Source organism: Loxodonta africana, chromosome 5 (assembly GCF_030014295.1).
Source record: "Loxodonta africana isolate mLoxAfr1 chromosome 5, mLoxAfr1.hap2, whole genome shotgun sequence".
Classification (NCBI taxonomy): domain Eukaryota; kingdom Metazoa; phylum Chordata; class Mammalia; order Proboscidea; family Elephantidae; genus Loxodonta; species Loxodonta africana.
In genome coordinates this window covers 122,109,264-122,131,216 of record NC_087346.1, presented here as the reverse complement: position 1 = coordinate 122,131,216, position 21,953 = coordinate 122,109,264, and the positions used below count along the sequence as shown (strand labels likewise).

General features: G+C 41.5%; 1 protein-coding gene across 6 annotated transcripts in view; it reads right to left on the bottom strand.

Annotated features, from left to right (window-relative positions):
• ARAP2 (ArfGAP with RhoGAP domain, ankyrin repeat and PH domain 2) overlaps positions 1-15,985 on the bottom strand; it is a 253,934-nt gene extending 237,949 nt beyond the window's left edge. For 2 of the 6 annotated variants that reach the window (XM_064285968.1, XM_064285973.1), the window contains exons 1-2: positions 15,834-15,985; positions 13,838-13,912 (exon numbers count right to left, since the gene is read on the bottom strand). The gene's annotated coding sequence lies outside the window, so the exon portion shown is untranslated. Of the gene's footprint in view, positions 1-10,864; positions 13,544-13,837; positions 13,913-15,299; positions 15,551-15,833 lie in introns of those variants that run through there. The other 4 variants (XM_064285969.1, XM_064285970.1, XM_064285971.1 and 1 more) reach the window with 4 other exon arrangements.
• Between the last annotated feature and the right edge of the window lie 5,968 nt (positions 15,986-21,953).

Here is a 21,953-nt window from a genome sequence, read left to right as displayed (position 1 = left end):
ACACAGTCCAATGCCTTAGCATAGTCAATAAAACACACGTAAACATCTTTCTGGGGTTCTCTGCTTTCAGTCAGGATCCATCCAACATCAGCAATGATATCCCTGGTTTCACATCCTCTTGAATTTCTGGCAGTTCCCTGTTGATATACTACTTGAATTTCTGGCAGTTCCCTGTCGATATACTGCTGAAGCCATTTTTGACTGATCTTCAGCAAAATTTTGCTTGCCTGTGATATTAATGATATTGTTCAATAATTTCCACATTCGGTTGGCTCACCTTTCTTGGGAATAGGCATAAATGTGGGATCTTCCAGTCAGCTGGCCAGGTAGCTGTCTTCCAAATTTCCTGGCATATAGGAGTGAGTACCTTCAGGGCTGCAACCATTTGTTGAAACATCTCAACTGATACCCCGTCAATTCCCAGAGCCTTGTTTTTCGCCAGGCCTTCAGTGCAGCTTGGACTTCTTCCTTCAGTACCATTGGTTCCTGATCATATGTTACCTCCTGAAATGGTTTAATGTCGACCAATTCTTTTTGGTATAATGACTCTGTGTATTCCTTCCATCTTCTTTTGATGCTTCCTGTGTACAGTATTTTCACTGTAGAATCCTTCAGTATTGCAAATCGAGGCTTGAATTTTTTCTTCCGTTCTTATGGCTTGAGAAATGCCAAGTGTGTTCTTTCCTTTTGGTCTCTACCTCCAGGTCGTCGCACATGTCATCATAATACTTTATCTTGTCTTCTTGAGCCACCCTTTGAAATCTTCTGCTTAGTTCTTTTCCTTCATCACATTTTCCTTTCACTTTAGAGGTAACACATGATTAGGAACCGATGGTACTGAAGGAAGAAGTCCAAGCTGCACTGAAGGCATTGGCGAAAAATAAGGCTCCAGGAATTGATGGACTATCAACTGAGATGTTTCAACAAAGGGATGCAGTGCTGGACGTGCTCAATCATCTATGCCAGGAAATCTGGAAGACAGCTACCTAGCCCACCAACTGGAAGAGATCCATATTTATGCCTACTCCCAAGAAAAGTGATCCAACTGAATGTGGAAATTATAGAACAATATCATTAATATCACACGCATGTAAAATTTTGCTGAAGATCAGTCAAAAGTGGCTGCAGCAGCATATCGACAGGGAACAGCCAGAAATTCAGGCCGGATTCAGAAGAGGACACAGAACTAGGGATATCACTGCTGATATCAAATGGATCCTGGCTGAAAGTAGAGAATACTAGAAAGATGTTTACCTGTGTTTTATTGACTATGCAAAAGCATTCAACTATGTGGATCGTAAGAAATTATGGATAACATTGCAAAGAATGGGAATTCCAGAACACTTAATTGGGCTCATAACCTGCACATAGGTCAAGAGGCAGTTGTTTGGACAGAGTAAGGGAATACTGCGTGGTTTAAAGTCAGGAAAGGTGTGCCTCAGAGTTGTATTCTTTCACCATACCTATTCAATCTGTATGCTGAGCTAATAGTCTGAGAAGCTGGAAGAAAACTCATTAACGATCTGCGTTATGCAAATGACACAACCTTTTTTGTGTAAAGTGAAGAGGACTTGAAGCACTTACTAATGAAGATTAAAGACCACATACCATACAATCCAGCAATCCCACTCCTTGGAATATATCCTAAAGAAATAAGAGCCTTTATATGAACAGATATATGCACACCCACGTTCACTGCAGCACTGTTTACAACAGCAAAAAGATGGAAGCAACCAAGGTGCTCATCAATGGATGAATGGATAAATTATGGTATATTCACACAGTGGAATACTACGCATTGATAAAGAACAATGATGAATCTGTGAAACATTTCATAACATGGAGGAGTCTGGAAGGCATTATGCTGAGTGAAATTAGTCAGTTGCAAAAGGCCAAATACTGTATGAGACCACAATTATAAGATAAGAACTCAAAAAATAGCTTAAACAGAGAAGAAAATACTCTTTGATGGTCACAAGAGGGAGGGAAGGAGCGAGGAATAGGCGTTTTCACTAATTGGTAGAAGATAAGAACTATTTTAGGTGAAGAGAAAGATAACACACAATACAGGAGAGGTCAGTACAACTGTACTAAACCAAAAGCAAAGAAGTTTCCTGAATAAACTGAACGCTTCGAAGGCCAGCATGGCAGGGGTGCTGTTTTGGGGACCATGGTTTCAGGGGACATCCAAGTCAATTGGCATAATAAAATCTATTAAGAACACATTCTGCATCCCACTTTGGAAAATAGCTTCTGGGGTCTTAAATGCTAGCAAGCAGCCATCTAAGATCCATCAATGGGTCTTAACCCACCTGGAGCAAAGGAGAATAAAGAACACCAAAGACACAAGGTAATTATAAGCCCAAGAGACAGAAAGGGCCACATAAACCAGAGACTACATCAGCCTGAGACCAGAAGAACTAGATGGCACCCGGCTACAACCGATGACTGCCCTGACAGGGAACACAACAGAGAACCCCTGAGGGAGCAGGAGAGCAGTGGGATGCAGACCTCGAATTCTCGTAAAAAGACCAGACTTAATGTTCTGAGACTAGGAGGACCCTGGGAGTTACGGTCCCCAGACTTTGTTAGCCCAAGACAGGAACCATTCCCAAAGCCAACTTTTCAGAAAGGGACTGGACTGGACTATGGGATAGAAAATGATACTGAGGAAGAATGAGCTTCTTGAATCAAGTAGACACATGAGACTATGTGGGCAGCTCCTTTCTGGAGGGGAGATGAGAGGGCAGAGGGGATCAGAAGCTGGCCAAATGGACACAAAAATAGAGAGTGGGGGAAAGGAGTGTGCTGTCTCATTAGGGGCAGAGCAACTAGGTGTATACAGCAAGGTGCATATAAATTTTTGTATGAAAGACTGACTTGATTTGTAAACTTTCACTTAAAGCACAATAAAAAAAAAGATTAATGACCACAGCCTTCAGTATGGATTACACCTCAACATAAAGAAAACAAAAATCCTCACAATTGAACCAATAAGCAACATTATGATAAATGGAGAAACAGTTGAGGTTGTCAAGGATTTCAGTTTACTTGGATCCACAGTCAACATCCATGGAAGCAGCAGTCAGGAAATCAAAAGACACACTGCACTGGCAAATCTGCTGCAAAAGATCTCTTCAAAGTGTTGAAAAGTAAAGATGTCACCTGAAGACTAAGGTGTGCCCAGCCCAAGCCATGGTATTTTCAATCACATCATATGCATGCAAAAGCTGGACGATGAATAAAGAAGACAGAAGAAGAATTTACACCTTTGAATTTTGGTGTTGGTGAAGAATACTGAATATACCCATGGACTGCCAAAAGAACAAACAAATCTGTCTTAGAAGAAGTACAATCAGAATGCTCCTCAGGAGCAAGAATGGGAAGACTACATCTTACATACTTTGGATGTGTTGTCAGGAGAGATCAGTCCCTGTGGTTGTCCTGTGCCGTCAAGTCAGTTCTGACACAAAGCGACCCTACGTACAATAGAACGAAATACTGGCCGTCCTATGCCATCCTCATAATCGTTGTTGTGTTTGAGCCCATTGTTGCAGCCACTGTGTCAATCCCTCTCATTAAAGGTCTCCCTCTTTTTCACTGACCCCCTAATTTACCAAGGATGACATCCTTCTCCAGCGACTGGGCCCTCTTCATAACATGTCCAAGTTATGGGATACAAAGTCTCACCACCCTTGCTTCCAAGGAGCATTCCGGCTTACTCCTTCCAAGACAGATTTGTTTGTTCTTCCGGCATTCGATGGTATATGAAATTGGAGAAGGGCTGGTAGGGATGGTAGAAGTGGATGAGACACCCAATTTGTTAGTGTTTTAGGTGTTTGTCCGTGTGTGTGCATTTGTGTTTTAATACACAAAGCCCTTTCCTTCCTTTGGAGTATGCACATATGTTTCCTGGTAGCTGACTCAAGAATGGATACACCAAATGCTCCACCCAAAATCATCCCTCTCTTCTAACATTCAACATGCTAAATATGGCAGATTGAATGTCACTCCTTTTTGTGAGACGGAAGAGGCTCCCTCCCATAGGCCCTGCAAACCTGTGTGCTTTAATGTCAGCTCCATCTCCAATCACCTGACTTTTTAAGAGACTGACTACCCAAGGGTGTTCACAGATTCAGTTCTTTCCTTAGCCCCCATGCCCATGAGTAGATGCTAAGAGACAGACAGGCATGCTTAACTCTCTGAAATCCTACCATGCGCAAACTCCTTAATATAAAATTGCAGCCCTTCACGTTTTGACCTTTACTTGGGTACAATGGCATGGTTCTCCAGGTACTGATCTGTGGCAGCAGCAATAACAGTGGCTGATGACCAGGTTCAGCAATCTGTATGTGCAACACGCTCCAAAGATGAGTGGGATGTACAGCCAAATCAGTAATTACAGTTCTAAATCCCTTACCCACCCCAAACATGCTCTACACTATCCCACATCCGCTTCCAGTCATCACTTCCCTCCCCTTGGATGGAATGCCCTTCCTAACCCAGAAGTCTGAAGTCAAATGCAAATCCCATCACCTTCACTTTCTAGCAGTAGAAATATATGCACATGTCTGTGTCTCCATTTCCTTACCTGTAAAATGGAAACACTTGAAGGCACCTTAGTGTTGGTGAAGATGAAATGAAGATCCACCAGAAGTGCTTAGTAACCATTCATTCTCTCATCACTATAATAATTTCTTTTCATCACTACAGTCATTATCTTCCCACCGTTGAACAAGAAATAAACTCTCTTCTCTGGAGCTTGGCTCCTAACCAAAAGGTCAGCAGTTCAAACCCAACAACTGCTCCTTGGAAACCATGTGGGGCAGTTCTACTCTGTCTTATAGGGTCTCTATGAATCAGAATCGACCTGACGGCCACAGGTATGGTTTTTTTCTCTGTATTTCTACAGAATATATTTATAAGAGCATTTCATCACATTCTGCTGGTTCCACAAGAACTTAAAGAGCCAGGATAGTGTTATAGCACGAAAGCTAAGACTTTGGATCCAGACAACCTGGGTCAAATCCCAGTTCCTTTATTAGCTTTGTGAGTGTGGGCAAGTATTTAACCTCTCTGTGCTTCAATTTCCTCATCAAGATACAGGAATAGTAACAGTACCTACCCTCACAGGGATGTTGTAAGAATTAGACAAGTCAATATGTGTAAAGAACTTAGAACACTGACTGGCACACAGTAAACACTAAATAAGTGTTTGCCGTTATCATTTTTATTTTTATTACCCATAATTAACTCTGCCAAGATGATGACCAGCCCATATAAGCTGCCTAATAAATATCAGCCAAATAATTTGTTTATGCACATAGTACATGATGTATGTGCAATGTGTACTGACAGAATGCACTAACTACAGATTTGCTCATTACAGATGCAAGTGTCCACATGCGTATTCTACCCTGATCTGTTCTCATGAGGAAGTAAAAGGTGAAAGAGAAGTAATATTTAGGAGCACCTGCTGCACGGCCCCTTTCGATATCACAATAACCACTATCTTATTATCTCATGCAAGTCTACCTTGAAAAATACCCTGATCACGTCCCCTGGTCTTATCCTAGTCCAAGCCACCATCTTGTCTTAGGCCACTGCAATAGCCTCCTGACTGATATCCCTGCTTGCCCTTCCACCCCCACACAGTATACTCTCATTACAATGGCCCGAATGATTCATTTTATAACAAAAGTCAGACCATGTCACTCTTCTTTCCAAGACCTTCCGAAGGCATCCCCATTACAGCTAGAATAAAATCCAAAGTGCTTGCCATGGCCTACAGGGACTGACAAGGTCTCCCTGTGACCTCCTGACTTCATCTTCCCTGACTTTCTCCCTCCATCACCCAATTGCAACCACGTTGATCTCAGTCCTGTGTCCATCTCATGGCCTTAGCACTCACATTTCCATCTCTTTCAAACTTTCTTCCCCTAAATATGCAAATGGTTCTCTCCATCACTTTAGTGGGTCTCAAAAGCGTCTCCTTTAGAAAAGCCTTCCTTAACTAACCTATGCATATAAGCATGCCTTATGTTTCTCGGCTCCTTCCCCCTACTTTGTTTTCATGGCATTTATACTTGACATTTGTTATTGCTCCAGGAAGTGGGGATATTATCTATTGTTCATGAAGTCAGTCTTGCAGCTTTAACACTGTCAGGCATATACATAGCAGGTGCTCAATAAATGTTTGCTGAATGACTTCTTCCCAGCTTTTAGGTAATTCAAGACGAGAAATGAAAAATGTATACAGTTGTAAAATTTTGACTACTTAAGTCATCAAGCTAGTAAGGAGCAGAGATAGGATTCAAAACATAGATTTCTCCTATCCATCTAACCACCAAACATCCTCATATTCAGGGGAGTTGGAAGTTAGGAGAGGTCAAATGGAAGCATTCCAACACCATCTGTGGGGCTTAAGAACTCATAAGCTGATATAGCCTTCCCTCTCCTACTGCCTCAAGTGAGAAAAACCATCATGGTGAGCCCGTTACCAGTAAAGATCTGTCACATTCTCCAGCTGTACTAGGAAAGAAAACATTGAAAACTACGGATCACTTTATTAAACCACAAGGTCATTCAATATTCAATTTAACAACTACTGGAATCACCTTTGCCTGACTCTAATATCTTAAAAATAGCATAATACAAATGAATTGTTATATATTTAACCCAATTGGGGGGGGGAGAAAGCACAACATTCTGAAAATCAGAAACATAACCTTAGCACAGTTAGAAATTCTACAGTTGTTGAAATGATAGATTTAACCACCACTGGGTTATAAGATTGAAACTTAGAAAATAAGTATGAAAAAAAGAAAGCAAAAGTTAGTCTGCTACATTAATAATGAAACTTTACAATGTTATCGATACAAGTCTTACAGATTCTAATAACAATGAGTTTATTATATTCTAGAACAATGGTTCTCCAAGGAATGGAACTATCTCCTAGGGGGAGATCCGAAAATGTGTGAGAAAATGTTTTTGCAGGTCAAAACACTGAGTGGCACCAGCAGACAAGAACCACGATCATGATGACCAACAATGGTACCCATGCTAAAAACCTCAGTTTTTTAATCCTCCTACTCTCACAACTGATCAGTTCCTCATATGGTATCTTATTGTGGACAAATAGCTAATTTCTTGAAAAATAAAGGGAACTCCATACAGATTAACATGCTTGTGGCTCACTGGTAAAATTCTTGCCTTCCATGCGGGAGACCTGAGTTCTATTCCCGGCCAATGAACCACATGCACGGCCACCACCCATCTGTCAGTGGAGGCTTGCATGTTGCAATGTTGCTGAACAGGTTTCAGCAGAGCTTCCAGACTAAGGCAAACTAGAAAGAAAGATCTGGCAATCTGTTTCCAAAAATCAGCCAACGAAAATCCTGTGGATCATAACTGATCCACAACCGATCATGGAGATGGTGCATAACCAGGCAGTGTTTCATTCTGTTGTACATAGGGCTGCCATGAGTCAGGGACTCACCTGAAGGCAGCTAACAGCATAACGACAGGTCTTACAAAATTTCACATTTGCTTCAGCACAGAATATATTCACGAGACATAGGTGTATTCGCCTATCAAGCAAACTTATTCTTTGACACCAAGATATTAATTCCAAGTATTCATAAAGATAACATATTTAAGTTTGACTGTTTCTTATAACCATGCAGCAGAGGAAGTGGTTTTGAGAAAGTATGTTTCTTGCTGTATTTCTTCATCTCATAGTGAAGAGCTTTATTGCAAAACGTCCAGGGTCAGGACTTCTAACTTTTCAGTCTAACCTGAATACTTAGCCCCCAGGAAACTGTAATATCAGTGATTGAGCATCTCTCTCCTATACTATCCATTTGCCTACCTTAGCTTGTAGCAAAACTGCCCCTATTAAACCCCTTACAGGAAGCCCATTTCCCTCAACCTGGCCACCTCTCTCAACTGTGGTCATCCACGGGCTGACCTCCGCTGCCCCATGTTCTGTACATGATGGTTCCATGCCCCTCGAAACACATCCCATCCTGTTTCACTCCTCCTTGATTTATGTGTGAAGTGTTTATAAAATACTTCTGAAGTATCTCATTCAATTCTCACAACTGCCTTAGAAGCAGAGCCCCATGCCCAAGATCACACAGCAGGTAAAGTGAAGAGCCAGAATTCAAGAGTCAAACTCTTCAGCCTGTGCAGTTAACTGTGATGCCTCCTAAGAATTTTACAATTAAATTAATAGTAGAGAGGTATCAAAGACTTGTATTTTCCCTCTCTGTTGACTATCCAGCTTAAGCATTTATACTCACTAGGGAAATGCTGCTTAAATATACCATGCATTACAAGTATACAGACCATTCTAGTTCGAAAAAAAAAATTTTTTTTATATGTGTCCATACAAGTGGTTAAATATCAAAGCCTATATTTATATAGGGTCACTGGTAGTACAATGGTTAAGAGTGCAGCTGCTAACCAAAAGGTTGACAGTTCGAATCCACCAGTTGCTCCTTGGAAACCCTATGGGGCAGTTCCACTCTGTCACATAGGGTCACTGTGAGTTGGAATCAACTCGGTGGAAATTTTTTTTTAATTGCTTGAGACTTAAGAGTCAATGACAAATTAAGGGAGAATACCTTTGAAATCACAGGATAAAAATTTTTTTTTTAATACAGGATTTAGGAGCCCTGATGGCACAATGGTTAAGCACTCTAAGGGAGAAAAGACCTGGCAATCTGCTCCCACAAAGATTACAATCTAGGAAACAGTATCAGGCAGTTCTACTCTGTCCTATAAGCTAAAAAAAAAAAAAAAAAAAAAAGCTTCCATCAAGTCGATTCCAACTCATAGCAACCCGACATGACAGAGTAGAACTGCCCCATAGGGTTTCCAAGGAGAGGGTGGTGGATTTGAACTGCTGACCTTTTGGTTGGCAGCTGAAACTTGTAACTCTTAACCACTACGCCACAAGGACTCCCGCTGTCCTATAAGGGCCTCTATAAGTTGGAATCAACTCCATGGCACATAACAACAGCACATAGTTTATTAAAGTTTACTGTGTATCTCATTACAAAAAGACAATAAATGCAAGATACAGCACAACAATATGAAGCTAAAACCAAATCATCAAATATGACCAAAATAACCTTTCACTGTCCACCATGGCAGTCAACAGGGATGGTAAAAAGCTACTTGTCCAGAAGAGAAAGTACTGATACAAAAGCACACTGACCATGATCTTGAAGGTTTAATTTTAAATAAGGCAAAAAGAGACAGGAGATATACTAGAAAATTTTGGCCAACCTCTCAGTTTTTATTCAAAGTAAACCACCCTGTAGATACTTGGATTTTTCTCCCTTTGAGGGACCAGTTCAAGTTTTACAAGTCTAGTACCACCACATCCATAACGCTCCTCTGCCTATTCCATCCTTTCCTTAATCCCTCATTAATTTTTTCCATGCAGTAGTACAGACAGCAGAGCGCCCTGAAATCAGGCTGCCTGAATTTCCACCCAGCATTCCTCACTTAATGACCGTGCGCCTTGATTACACTATTGAACTTTCTTGAAGCTCAATGTCCTCATCTGTAAAAGGAAGATAATTTACCTCACATCTTACAGGATTTGTTAAGATAAAGCAAGTAAAACATGCAGGGCATGTAACAGTACCTGACATAAACTGGCACCAGTGTTTAAGCGTTTGGCTGCTAACCAAGAGGTCGGCAGTTCAAATCTACCAGCTACTCCTTGAAAACCCTATGGGCAGTTCTAATCTGTCCTATAGGGACACTGAATGAGACAGTGACGGGTTTGGTTTTTTGGTTTTTTTTTTTTTTTGGACATGAATTATAAGCGTACAATAAATGAATAAATGTTGGCTATTATTATTATTGATCCACAATAATACATACTGCTAAGGAGCCCTGATGGCACAATGGTTAAGCAATTGACTGCCAACCGAAAAATCAGCAGTTTGAACCCACCAGCTGCTCCGCAGGAGAACGCTGTGGCAGTCTGCTTCCAAAAAGATTTACAGCGTTGGAAACTCCATGGGGCAATTCTACTCTGTCCTACAAGGTCACTATGAGTCGTAATCGACTTGACGGCACAGGTTTGTTTATACCATATTGCACTTGATCATAGTCACACTATTATTACTGCACTTGGTTTGAGTGTTGTTCTTCTGCCTGCAGAGTAATACTACCTTCTTTTAAATCAGAACTATAGGTTATTTTTCTAATAAAATTGCAAAGCATCTAACACAGCAGTAAACATAGTTTATCAACTTAGTAAAATATAGTTGCCATCAGAGTAGCAAAAATGATTTTACCAGAAGACTTCAGAGTTGGAGAGCAGAGTACAGTAATTAGCATCAGAGCCAGTGGATCCCAACCACAGCGGTATAGATCCCAGCTCGGCCATTTGCTAGCTACATGTCCTTGAGAAGGTTCCTTATTTTCCTGTGGCTCTCTGTGGTAGTCTGGAAACAGGGATAATAGTGCCTACCTCATGGGCCTGTTTTGATGATAAAATAAGTAAATACGCATAAAGATCTTAGAACAGTACCTGACAAGCAATAAACATTTAAGTAGTATCTGCTAGATGAAGAATAACTGAGGTTTGAGCTGAAAAACTACAGCTCTGGGAAAAGTCATTGCGGAGCTGGATCAAGGAAGATTGTTCTATGTTTTGGTTACTGTATTTACCGTACAATCTGAAAAACATAACTCTTTCAAAATCTAGAACTTAATATCTCTTTCCACATCCAGTCAAGGTCAAGTATGATAGTTATGAGATCATTAGTAGCAAGGATAACTCCTAAGTTTAGCAGTTTTAGATAATATCTCAACAGTTAAATGCTAGATATCTTCTTACCTCCAGAAAGTCTTTTCTCTTTCAAGCTGTCCGTCTAGATTTTAAGTTAATTGGCTGAGGTTTGAGACATGCTTTGAATTCTAATTAAGAGACCTTTAAAGTAGTGCCATAATTCTTGTGTAACCAGGGATGATGGCTTTCATCTTCTCACGTACCTACTAAAGCAGAAGCAGGGATAACTAAAAGAAAGAGTAAGCCAAAACCTGCATCCCTGTGAAGGACCCCAACCTGTGTGCCCCAACACCTGAACACTGCTGCCCTGTGCTAGCTATTCTTACCCCTCTGTACTGTGGAGCCACATCTGTATCCTGACAGCTGGAATGTAGGAAAATCAGGTCCCTTAGAACTTTTGACCTCAGCATGGGCATATATTCTTCAGGATTCTGTTGCATTCCAGGCTACAATGGACAAAACTTTAATGTTTAACCCATCCAGGTCAAAAACGAGCACAATACTATACTTCAATAAAAGTATGTTAAAATGTACATTTATGATAATGGGTACTTTTTTCTCCGTATGTGTATTTTATTTCAATTTTGGAATTTTAGTAGAAATGCATATGCCACCATTTCCCTGGATGTAAGAGGCAATTTTTTGGACTAGCAATCAGACATTTCAAAATAGCCTACTGTGAACGTTTCCTTTCTTTGCATTTATAAATAGCACCCTGACCTCTTTTCCAACTGAATTTGAGGGCTTATTGCTATTGGTTCGGTGACTGTCAAAGTCTCTTTTCTTATGAAAAGAGCACATCTCAGCAAACCTCTCCTAACTTATTGACTCATTTATTTACATTTATTCATACAACAAATACTGAAGGAACACTATTCTCTCCTAGATAATGGTGGGATGTATTTGCAGCTCATCATAGTGGCAACAATTTTCTCATTTGAGAAGAGTGATAAGGGCTACAAAGAAAGTGAGCATGCAAGTTCTTTGTTCCAAAGTTCAAAATCTAAAGGAGTAGATTAGACATGACCATAAGCAAAGGAAAATGACATGCATGTAAGTATAAGCTTTTTACAACTCAGTCAATGTCAGCAAAGGAATACACATATACATAACATGTATATGCATACTTAAATAGTAATGAGAAAAATAAAATTTTGTGGCCTTTCTTTTCACGTGATTTACAATTCAGTATCATTTTTATTTTTAATCACATAGTGAATCCCTCATTAGTGCTTAAAATCTCTCAAAATCTCAAACCAACTCCACGAACAGAGCAGCAAAATACGAGAGCAATTCAGAACTTTAGGACTGGAGTGATCAGCGAAGGTTTCATGGAGCTGAGTTTCAAGTTGTATACAAGAAATGTAGCAGGTGGAGACAGCAGCATCTGAAGTAAAAGGAATGCCATAAATATGGCAAAAAGAGAGATGATGTTTTCAGGCAACAGCAAGCAAAGGAGAATATCTGGGACTGACCTAGGGCTCAACAAGTAACGGAAGGGGATGCCAGAAAGGAAAGCTGGAGGCAGCTGCAGAGGACCTTAAGTAGCACACTAAGGAGTCCGAACTTAATCAAGATATAGTGAAGTGTCTTGGCAACCCATTTCACCATCACCACTGCCCCCCTCAAAAAATACACAACACTGGATAATCAGCACACAGGGCACACTTTTCTTCTGCTCTTCCCTAACCATCTCTCCAGTCCTAACAAGAATAAATATTCTCTTTCTAAAACGATGTATTGTAACCAACACAGTCCTTTTTGCATCCTATTTTTGTGAGAACCATGAGGACATACCAATGGTCTTATTAGCCCCTTTCTGAGTATTTCTGCGTCTTTCCACCAACCTTTGTACACAAATGGCATAAGAGAGAAAAAGAATTCTCCTCATCTCTCACTAGGAGTTTTCCCACAGAAGCTGCTCAACAAATTAACTGCTCCAACCCAGACCAGGACTCCTTTGTTTCCTCCACAGCATGGGTAAGAAATAAGCTTATGCTGAGTGGAAACTAACAAAATTTCATGGAGTAAAATTTCTAACTAGAAAGGACCAAGTGAAGAGACTTGAGTACTATTTCAACTAAGAAAATAAGTGAGCAAAATGGCTTAACTACCATTACATATGTAATCTGGCCAATACAAAATAAGTAAAATGATAAACTATGAAAGTCCAGGGCTTTTCAGAAAAGAGTAAGATGACATCTCATAGCCTCTAATCACACACCAGACACAGTTGACCAAAGCTAAGAAATATTTCCAACATTAATAAGAAGTTCTCTACCTAATTAACATTTGACAAAGCACTTTTAAAAACTTCTAGTTTGATATACACGAAGACTGGACCCTTTAAATAGGCCAAGAAATAAATGAAAAAATAACCATTTATTAAAGCAATAACCATCATTTATACTTAGCATTTTTAATAGTGTCTTTCATCCAGCTTTCTCAACGTTGGTGGTGGTAGGGATAGTAGAAATAACAAAAGGAATCAAAATACCTTCTTGGATACCATTAAGACTATAACCCAGAATCCCAAGCTTCATACTTTCCATGCACTAATACAGGTTTCCCCTGCTATCCAAAAGTAGAGCATTCCTATGAAACCTTAAGTCAGCCGAAATGGCGTCAGCCGAAATGGCGTCAGCCGAAATGGCGTCAGCCGAAATGGCGTCAGCCGAAATGGCGTCAGCCGAAATGGCGTCAGCCGAAATGGCGTCAGCCGAAATGGCGTCAGCCGAAATGGCGTCAGCCGAAATGGCGTCAGCCGAAATGGCGTCAGCCGAAATGGCGTCAGCCGAAATGGCGTCAGCCGAAATGGCGTCAGCCGAAATGGCGTCAGCCGAAATGGCGTCAAGCAAAGAAGCAATTACCATTAATTTATATGGGGAAAATTTTTGAGCTTTCTCAGAACCAAAAAATAACCTACGAAATCATCCAAATAACACATAAAACCTAAAATAACATTAACAAAAGCAGGAATGATAAATACACAGCCTATATAAAGTCGAAATATTTACGTACAGTGTAGTTCCTGGGGAGGGAGCTGGGCAACACAACTCTCGTTGTTGGGGTTCGCCCTGCCTCTTTAAAGCCTTGCTGCAAAACAAATGATGAACGTTAGTTTCGCTTTTCACTTTTCTTAAAAGCAAAAATTATCTTCTGATTTAAGTTATTGGAAACCAGGTACTAATGTAGGCCTTTCATAAAAGCAAAGTAACGTAAAGCAAACTTTCAAAAAGTGGGGGAAACCTGTATAACAGTTTCCATGAAACCCTGCAATTCACTGTTTAAGCCTGGCAGTTCAAATCCACCCAAAGGCACCTTGGAAGAAAAGCCAAATGATTACTTCTGAAAGATCACAGCCGTTGCGTTAAGGGCAGCTCTACTGAAACACATGGGACACCAGAGTCTAAATCAACTAAGGGCAACTGGTAGCGTTTTTGTTTTGTTTTGTTTTGTCGTTATACTTAACCAGAGTAACCAAGAGTACTCCAAACTGAAAAGTACTTAATTGAACACCAATGTGCCTCACATCCTGCTTGCAGTGGTATTAGCAAAAGAAGAATTTGTTTTTAAATGTACCATCAGCCTATCCTTTCACCGTCGGCTCATATGAAACCTGACAGATTTAAAGAGGAAGAAAAAAATACAAACACATACACACCCACATAAATAAGTTTTAACGAGTTGTTCAACTTACCCTCTAGGTACATTTTAATTTAAATAAATCTTTGAGTACTGACAAATCCAGTCTATATAAAACACTCTTGGTGTTAAGACCCATGTTAAGCGTGTGTGTGTTTTAAGTATATGTGTGAAAAGAAGATATTTCTACTTTAGGCTGTAGCCTAGTTCCATGACCCAGTTTACGTAAAAAAAAAAAAATCTGTTAAAGAGTAGAATGTCATGATTATTTTTCCTCAATATTTCTGTCCTAAGCACATGAAAGTTCATAAATAAAAGAGTTTAGAGACACTTCATTTTTTTCCTTAAAAAACAGTTGGCTTCCTTTTTAAAACAGCCATAATTTCATTTTCCAATTACTTACGGGCAATGTTCCATAAACTCCTCTGGGTGTAGAGTGCTTAAGTGCGGGGGAAATCAATATTGAGTTTGTAAGAACAATACTATTATTGGTAATAACAATGACATCCGATTAAATGTACTTTTAAAAATAGCTTATTTTTCAATACTTCTTCTTCTTTTAACCAGAAGGATATATTTCACTGAGCATCTTAACTTCAAGGACAAGCTTATGAAAAATAAAAAAAAAAAATGTTGCTATCACCATACAAACTTGCAACAGCCTAAAGTGTCATCATTTCACACAACTTTATCGTTCTCTTGTATATTTTCCTCTATCAAACGTTCACAATATAATTTCACAAAGCCTTCCTCCAAATCAAAACAAAATGCCTCCAGATTGCCCCAAGGAGGTGGGAGAAGTGTTTAACAAGCCAGAATGAAATAAAGTAAAACTTACTTTGCTAAATGATATGTACAGCCATTCTCTCAAGAGGCCAGTCTCCAAAATTAAAGGAGAAAGAACAATCTGGCAAACTCACTGCCGACAGGTCCTGGTATATGGTGTTGGGTTCAGGCAGGTGGACGCCAAAAGATTGTAATTAAAATTAACTAACAGGCCTGTCTTCTTAAACAGTGTAACAAGCAGGGTGTGGGGGAGCAGAGCGAAGTCATCTCAATGGAGTCAATAACTTGGTGCCTGAAACTCGCCAATGGGGCGGGGGGGCGGTCTAGTTGTCTGTCGAGATTGTCACCCTCCCGGGCCAAATCCCAGAAAGAAGTGGAGTTTTTGTATCACTTACTGGCTTCTGGTTTCCTTTTAGACGCCCACACGCGGGAGCGAAATCCAAGGGGCAGAAACCAGAGCCCAGCACTTCGCGCTCTGGAAATTTACCCGTAAAAATGCCGAAAAGCCCTGGCCCACCCTGAGACCTCACCCCTACACCCGCCCCCGACCCACCTGCCGAGTCCACCCACGGTCCCACGTACTCGCCTTTGCGCGCGGGTCGCCCAGCTCAGAGGGTGAGGCAAGAGAGCCTGGCGTCCGCGTCTCTCGCTGCCTGGGTCGCTCGGTCCTCACCCAGCTGCTCCTGGTGCGGGGCCTGCTCCTTCCCGGTCCCCGCCGGCTGCCCGCAACCGCCTTTGCTGCCGGGCGGCGGCCGCGCGGGCGGCGCTGTCACTCGGGCCGGCGCACCGCGCCGCCGCACCTGGAGGCGGGGAGCGCGGGCAGCGGCCGGGCGCGCAGCTCCGGAAGCGCCGCGCCCGCCGGCGGCGTCCAGCCCAGGTGCTCCCGCGCCGCGCCCCCGCCGCTTCCTCTAAGGCCCCGGGGGCGGGGAGCCGGCGCCCGCGCGGGGGCTGCCCGGGCTTAGCGGCGGGGGCTGTCAAGCCGGCCGCCCTGGTTCCGCAGCATAGTTGGCCGACTGACTCAGTCCGCCGCCTCTCGGCCGCGCCTGGCACCCTAGCTACCTGGCACACCTAAGGCCAGGAGACGCTCGGCCCGGCCGGGCTGGGGAAGCTCGAGGGTGCGTCCGGGAGCCTTGAGCGGTGAGGGCATTCCCCTCCCGGGAGGGAGATACCGGTGACCCTTTCCGTGCTGGTTAGTTGGTTTGTCTGTGCGCACTAATGGGGGGTTGATCGTCGAATGGGCGGAACCTTCCCATGGCTGATTATAGTATTACTGTACTAAGTACTTTCCACGTTACCTCAGCGTTTACCACCTAAGACTCATCTAGGGCGCTAATTTCCCGGGCAGCTTCTTTGTAAATTTGCATATAGTGGCCCGGAATCTGCATTTTTAACAAGTCCCAGTTGTGATTAGGTTGAGTCCATTATATAGGATTCTCCTTCATGTCATCCATTTTAAACCACAAAAAAAGAAGCGAACCCCTTGCGGTGTTAGTCCATTTCTACCCATGGCGACCCTGTGTTACAGAGAACTGAGTTCCATAAGGTTTTCTTAGCTATAATTTTTAGAGAAGAAGATCACCTGTGGCGCCCCTGGTGGGTTCCAACCCCCAACCGCTTGGTTAAGTAGTCCAGTGTAAAAAGCTTGTCCCACCATGGGACCTTCATCCCTGTTGTTATTTGCTATTGAGTGGATTCCGACTCATAGCAACCCTATATGACAGGGTAGAATTATCCCATAGAATTTCCTACACTGTAATATTTACAGGAGTAGATCTCCAGGTCTTTTCTCTGGTGGAGCGCCTGATGGGTTTCAACAGGAGACCTTTCTGTTCGCAGCCAAGCACTCAATCATTTCCCCACCAGGGCTTAATATCCCCTTGATCTGGTTAAATCTGAAGAGCCCAACATCTTCCCTTAAAGCTGATATAGCTTTAAGGGATGGAAATTATTTTCAATTTAGATCTGAACTCTCTCCTGTGAGGAATACAGCCCCTCCACCTATTTTATAAATTCCCCTTTCCTGTCTTTTTCCCTTGGAGGAGTGGGATAGCCATGCCTCAGTCATTCTTGCATCTGAGACTGTTAGATCCAGGAGATAACATTTTCTTCTTGGAAATGGACCTTGACACTCTGAGATCCCTCTAAGTAAGGAGACAGCACAGGAAAATAAGGGCAGCTCCGTAAAAACCCTTGTGGACCCACGAATACCTACGAGTCCATAAAATCCACTTCTTTGCAGATGACTTCAATGGCCAGCACTTTATGTATTTATTTTTAATAATCATCTCTTCAAAGACTGCCTGGAATCCTCTCCCTTCGAAGGTGAAACGTACTTATCTTTCCCCTGGACCTGTTGATGGAAATGAAGCAATTAGGGAAAGTGCTAAGCTTATTACGAAAATAAGGTAATTGGTGAAGTCCAGAGTGTGTGAGGCTTCCCAGAAACCCAGGCATGTAGGAGGTATCACCTTCACCCAAACTACCTGCCTACCAAAAATTACCCTTCTGCCCTGGGGAGTCTCTGAACTAGTGATGACTCTCTCCAGAGGCACCAAATGTCCGTCCAGTTCCATCAGGAAAGTTTTCTTGACTTTTTCCAAATCTCAAGAATTGTCTGTTCTTTGGATTCCTGTAGCACTGGGGCATGAATTTTATTTAGGTGGCTCTTCCCCGGCTTCGTTTTGGGTGCATACTCTGTTTTTTTCTCTGCTTTCGGAGTTCTCATGTACTTCTCGTTTACTTTTATCTGTGTAAGCCATCTTAAATACTTTTCTGAACAAGATGGGATGTAAGTAAACAAAAACTGTTAAATCAGTTATCGTTTGTGTCAGAAGGTCAAGCATTGCTTTGTCCTGAAGTTACTTTCCCTGCTAGATTTTATAAGCCAAGTGGGTCTTTATGCCCCTTTGCCACAATAACTTGGTTTTTTAATTATTATTCATTTTCCTTTATTTGTTTAAAAATATTGAGTATCTTTGGAATAATGAATCACAACTACCAGGGCCTCTACCAGACTGAGTCCAGTACAACTAGATGGTGCCTGGCTACCACCACTGACTGCTCTGACAGGGATCACAATAGAGGGTTCCGGACAGAGCTGGAGAAAAATGTAGAACAAAATTCTAACTCACACAAAAAAACACCAGACTTACTGGCCTGATAGAGACTGGAGAAACCCAAGAATATGGCCCCCGGTCACCCTTTTAGCTCAGTAATGAAGTCACTGTCGAGGTCCACCCACCCATCAGCCAAAGATTAGACAGGCCTATAACATAAAACAAGACTAAAGGGGCACAGCAACCCGGGGGCAAGGACTAGAAGGCAGGGGGTGACAGGAAATCTTGTAATAGGGAACCCAACATCAAGGAAGAAGAGTGTTGACATGTTGTGGAGTTGTTAACCAATGTCATAAAACAATATGTATACTAACTGCTTAATGAGAAAGTAGTTTGTTCTGTAAACCTTCATCTAAAGTACAAAAAAAAAAAAAATTAAGCATCCACTTTGTGATAGTTTGAAGATACAGTGGCTAACAAAATATGATATCTGTAATTTATTCTCCTCTTGGGGGAAATAAAGTCAAGAACTATTATCTGTAAATCACATCAAGGATTTAATAATAGTTTTAAGAACAGGGCTTCAAACCAGTTCAGCCTGGTTCAGTCATGGCTAACAAAGCAACACCGGCATGGACACAGATTTTTAAAATGTGGGTGTACCAGAGCACTAACTGGAGCAGGGAAAATTACTGGTGGAAGCCCTACTAGCAACTTAATCTTCCTCTTAGACAACAAGGCCAGCTCGCGTGTTGCTTAGCAACCAAATCACTTGACAGGCTGAGTCCAATACAGTGGTGCCCAGCTTAAAGATGGCAACCATCCATGCTGCTTTAAATGTGTGTCGCTCTCCACAGCCCTGGATATAATTCAACGACAAGCATCAGATTCCTGAAAGGGCCGACTCTGCCTTTTCTGAGTTTCTCATTCCAGGGTTTCGACCCATAACTTTTCATGTTCAGGTTCACATTCCGGATCCCCCCAATTTTTGAAATTCGGATCTGTTCTGATTTCACTTCGTAGGCCATGAGTGAACCAGTTCAAAGCCCTAGGAGTAAAAGAAAAGTAACACTCCCCCACTGAATGTACACATTGGCTGTAAGATGTTTTCTGATTTTAGGAATCTTCACATGTAGGGGAAAATAAAAAATGTCTGATACCAGGTTCTAGCCTAACACTTGATATACATGTATATATGTGTATTTTTTTTTTTTTATATATATATGTTGTTGTTGTTAGGTGCGATTGAGTTGGTTCTGACTCATAGCGACTCTGTAGGACAGAGTAGAACTGCCCCATAGGGTTTCCAAGGAGCAGCCGATGGATTTGAACTGACATTTTGGTTAGCAGTCGAGCTCTTAACCACTATGCCGTATATATATATATATATGATATAACTCTATGAGTTGAAATTCTTTTTCCAATTTTATAAATATAAGTTTAATTGAGACTTAAAGAGGTTAAGTAGTAGATAGTGGATAAATTGAACACATCTGGGCTTACTCATAGGATCCCTGCTAGAGCAGTGGTTAAGCACTTAGTTGTTAAAAGAAAGCTTGGCAGGTCAAACCCACCAGCCTCTCTGCAGGAGAAAGATATGACGGTTTGCTTCCATAAAGACTACAGCCTTGGAAACCCTATGAGGCAGTTCTACCCTGTCCTATAGGGTAGCTGTGAGTTAGAGTTGACTCGACAGCAGTGTGTTTGGGTTTAGATCTATTCATAAGGAGCCCTGGTGGTATGGTGGCTAAGCACTCAGCTGCTAACCTAAAGGTTGGCAGTTCAAACTCACCCAGCAGCTTTATGGGAGAAATGACCTGGCAATCTGTTCCCATAAGGATTACAGCCTAGAAAACTTTATGGGGCAGTTCTACTGTGTCATATAGGGTTGCTACGAATCGGAATTGTCTCGACAGCATGCAACAACAAGGCCTTATTCATAAGGTACAAGTTATTTACTTATGAGCCCTCACAGTGAGGCATTCAGGGAGCAAAGTAGACAGGAAAATTGACATTATAAGAATTAGGGTATGAGAATCTGTTACTGCCAAGGCAGCTAAAGTATAGATTTCCAGTTATTTCTAACTAGTTACCACTGGAACCCTGATGATGGAGTGGTTAAAAGCTCAGCTGCTAACCAAAAGGTCAGCAGTTCTGATCTACCAGCTGCTCCTTGGAAGCCCTATGGAGCAGTTCTACTCTGTCCTATAGGGTCCCTATGAGTGGGAATTGACTCGACGGCAACGGGTTAAGTTACCATCCAGTGGACTATGACTTATGGCTACCCCATGTGTGTCAGAGTAGAACTGTGTTCCACAGAGTTTTCAATGATTGATTTTTCAGAAGTAGATCACCAGACCTTTCTTCCAAAGTGCCTCTGGGAAGATTCAAACTCCTGACCTTTCAGTTAGCACCCAAGCATGTTAACCATTTGCACCAACTAGGGACTCCAAAATTCCATCTAGGCTAGATTTATTCCAGGATGACCTACTCCCACCCCTATTTCCTAGATTTTTAGTAAGGAAGCAAGTAAAGCTTTGTCCTTACTTGCAATTGCCTTTGTTCCTCCCCTACCTTCTACCCAGGAAGCACTCTGTTTATGCAAGAGGCAGTTTGAGAGAGTAGAAATCCTCCTTCTCTCCTCTTCCTTCCCATTCTCTTCTCTCTTCCTTCTCTCCTTCTCCTCTTCCTCACATCATTGAACACTTATGTGCCAATCACTGCATTTCATTTGTAAGAGTTCATTTAATTCTCTCCAACTACCCCTTTAAGAGACAGTGTTATTATTTATACCCATGTTATAGATGAGAAAATTTTTAAAAAGCGAGGCCAAGTAACTTAAATAAGTCAATCGGTTTTTGGAGGGAAATTCCAATCCAGTTTGCTTGAGTCACCCACCTTTAACACTATATTGCCTCTTAGGAAAAGCAAACTTTGCTGGGATTGAGAAACCCGAGTTCAAAATTGAGCCTGACCATGTAAATTGCGGCATCTTGGGCAAATTAACTAAGCCTCAGTTTCCCTATCTGTAAAGTGTTAATAATAATAATACCTATGAGGACTTAATATGATGGTGTATATAACACACCTAAAAAATAGTAGCCCTAAATACATTTAGTTCTGTTCTCTTTTTTCCAATTAATCCTCAAGATTAGGTTCAAGTCCCACCTCCCTTCCAAATCTCTGATGCCCAAAATAACTTACATAACAAAATTTGAGATAATCTCTCTATTTTCTCTATAAAATAATCCAATATTGTTTTACCAACTATATAAAAATTTAGGGATATAGAAGAAATAGGCAAATGTTTATTTATAATATTTAATCCATCAATTTAGATAAACAAATACCGAAAGTGTAATGTAAAATTGCAAATCAGTTTGAAAATACTGCCTTTCCCACTCATCTTTCATGAAGTAATTTCATTCACATTCTTAACATGCAACTTTGACATCAATGCCTTCATCACTGGAGCCACACATTGAATCATCAAACACTTGGAGTTTTTGTTGTTGGGTTCCCCCCCGCCCCCACCCAGAGCTCTTAGTTTCACTTCTAAGTATTTTGAGATACCTAAATTTCTGACTCCTTTTATGATTCTGTCTCTGGGAATTTTATTCCAAACCACAGTTTCCAACTTGCTCAATATT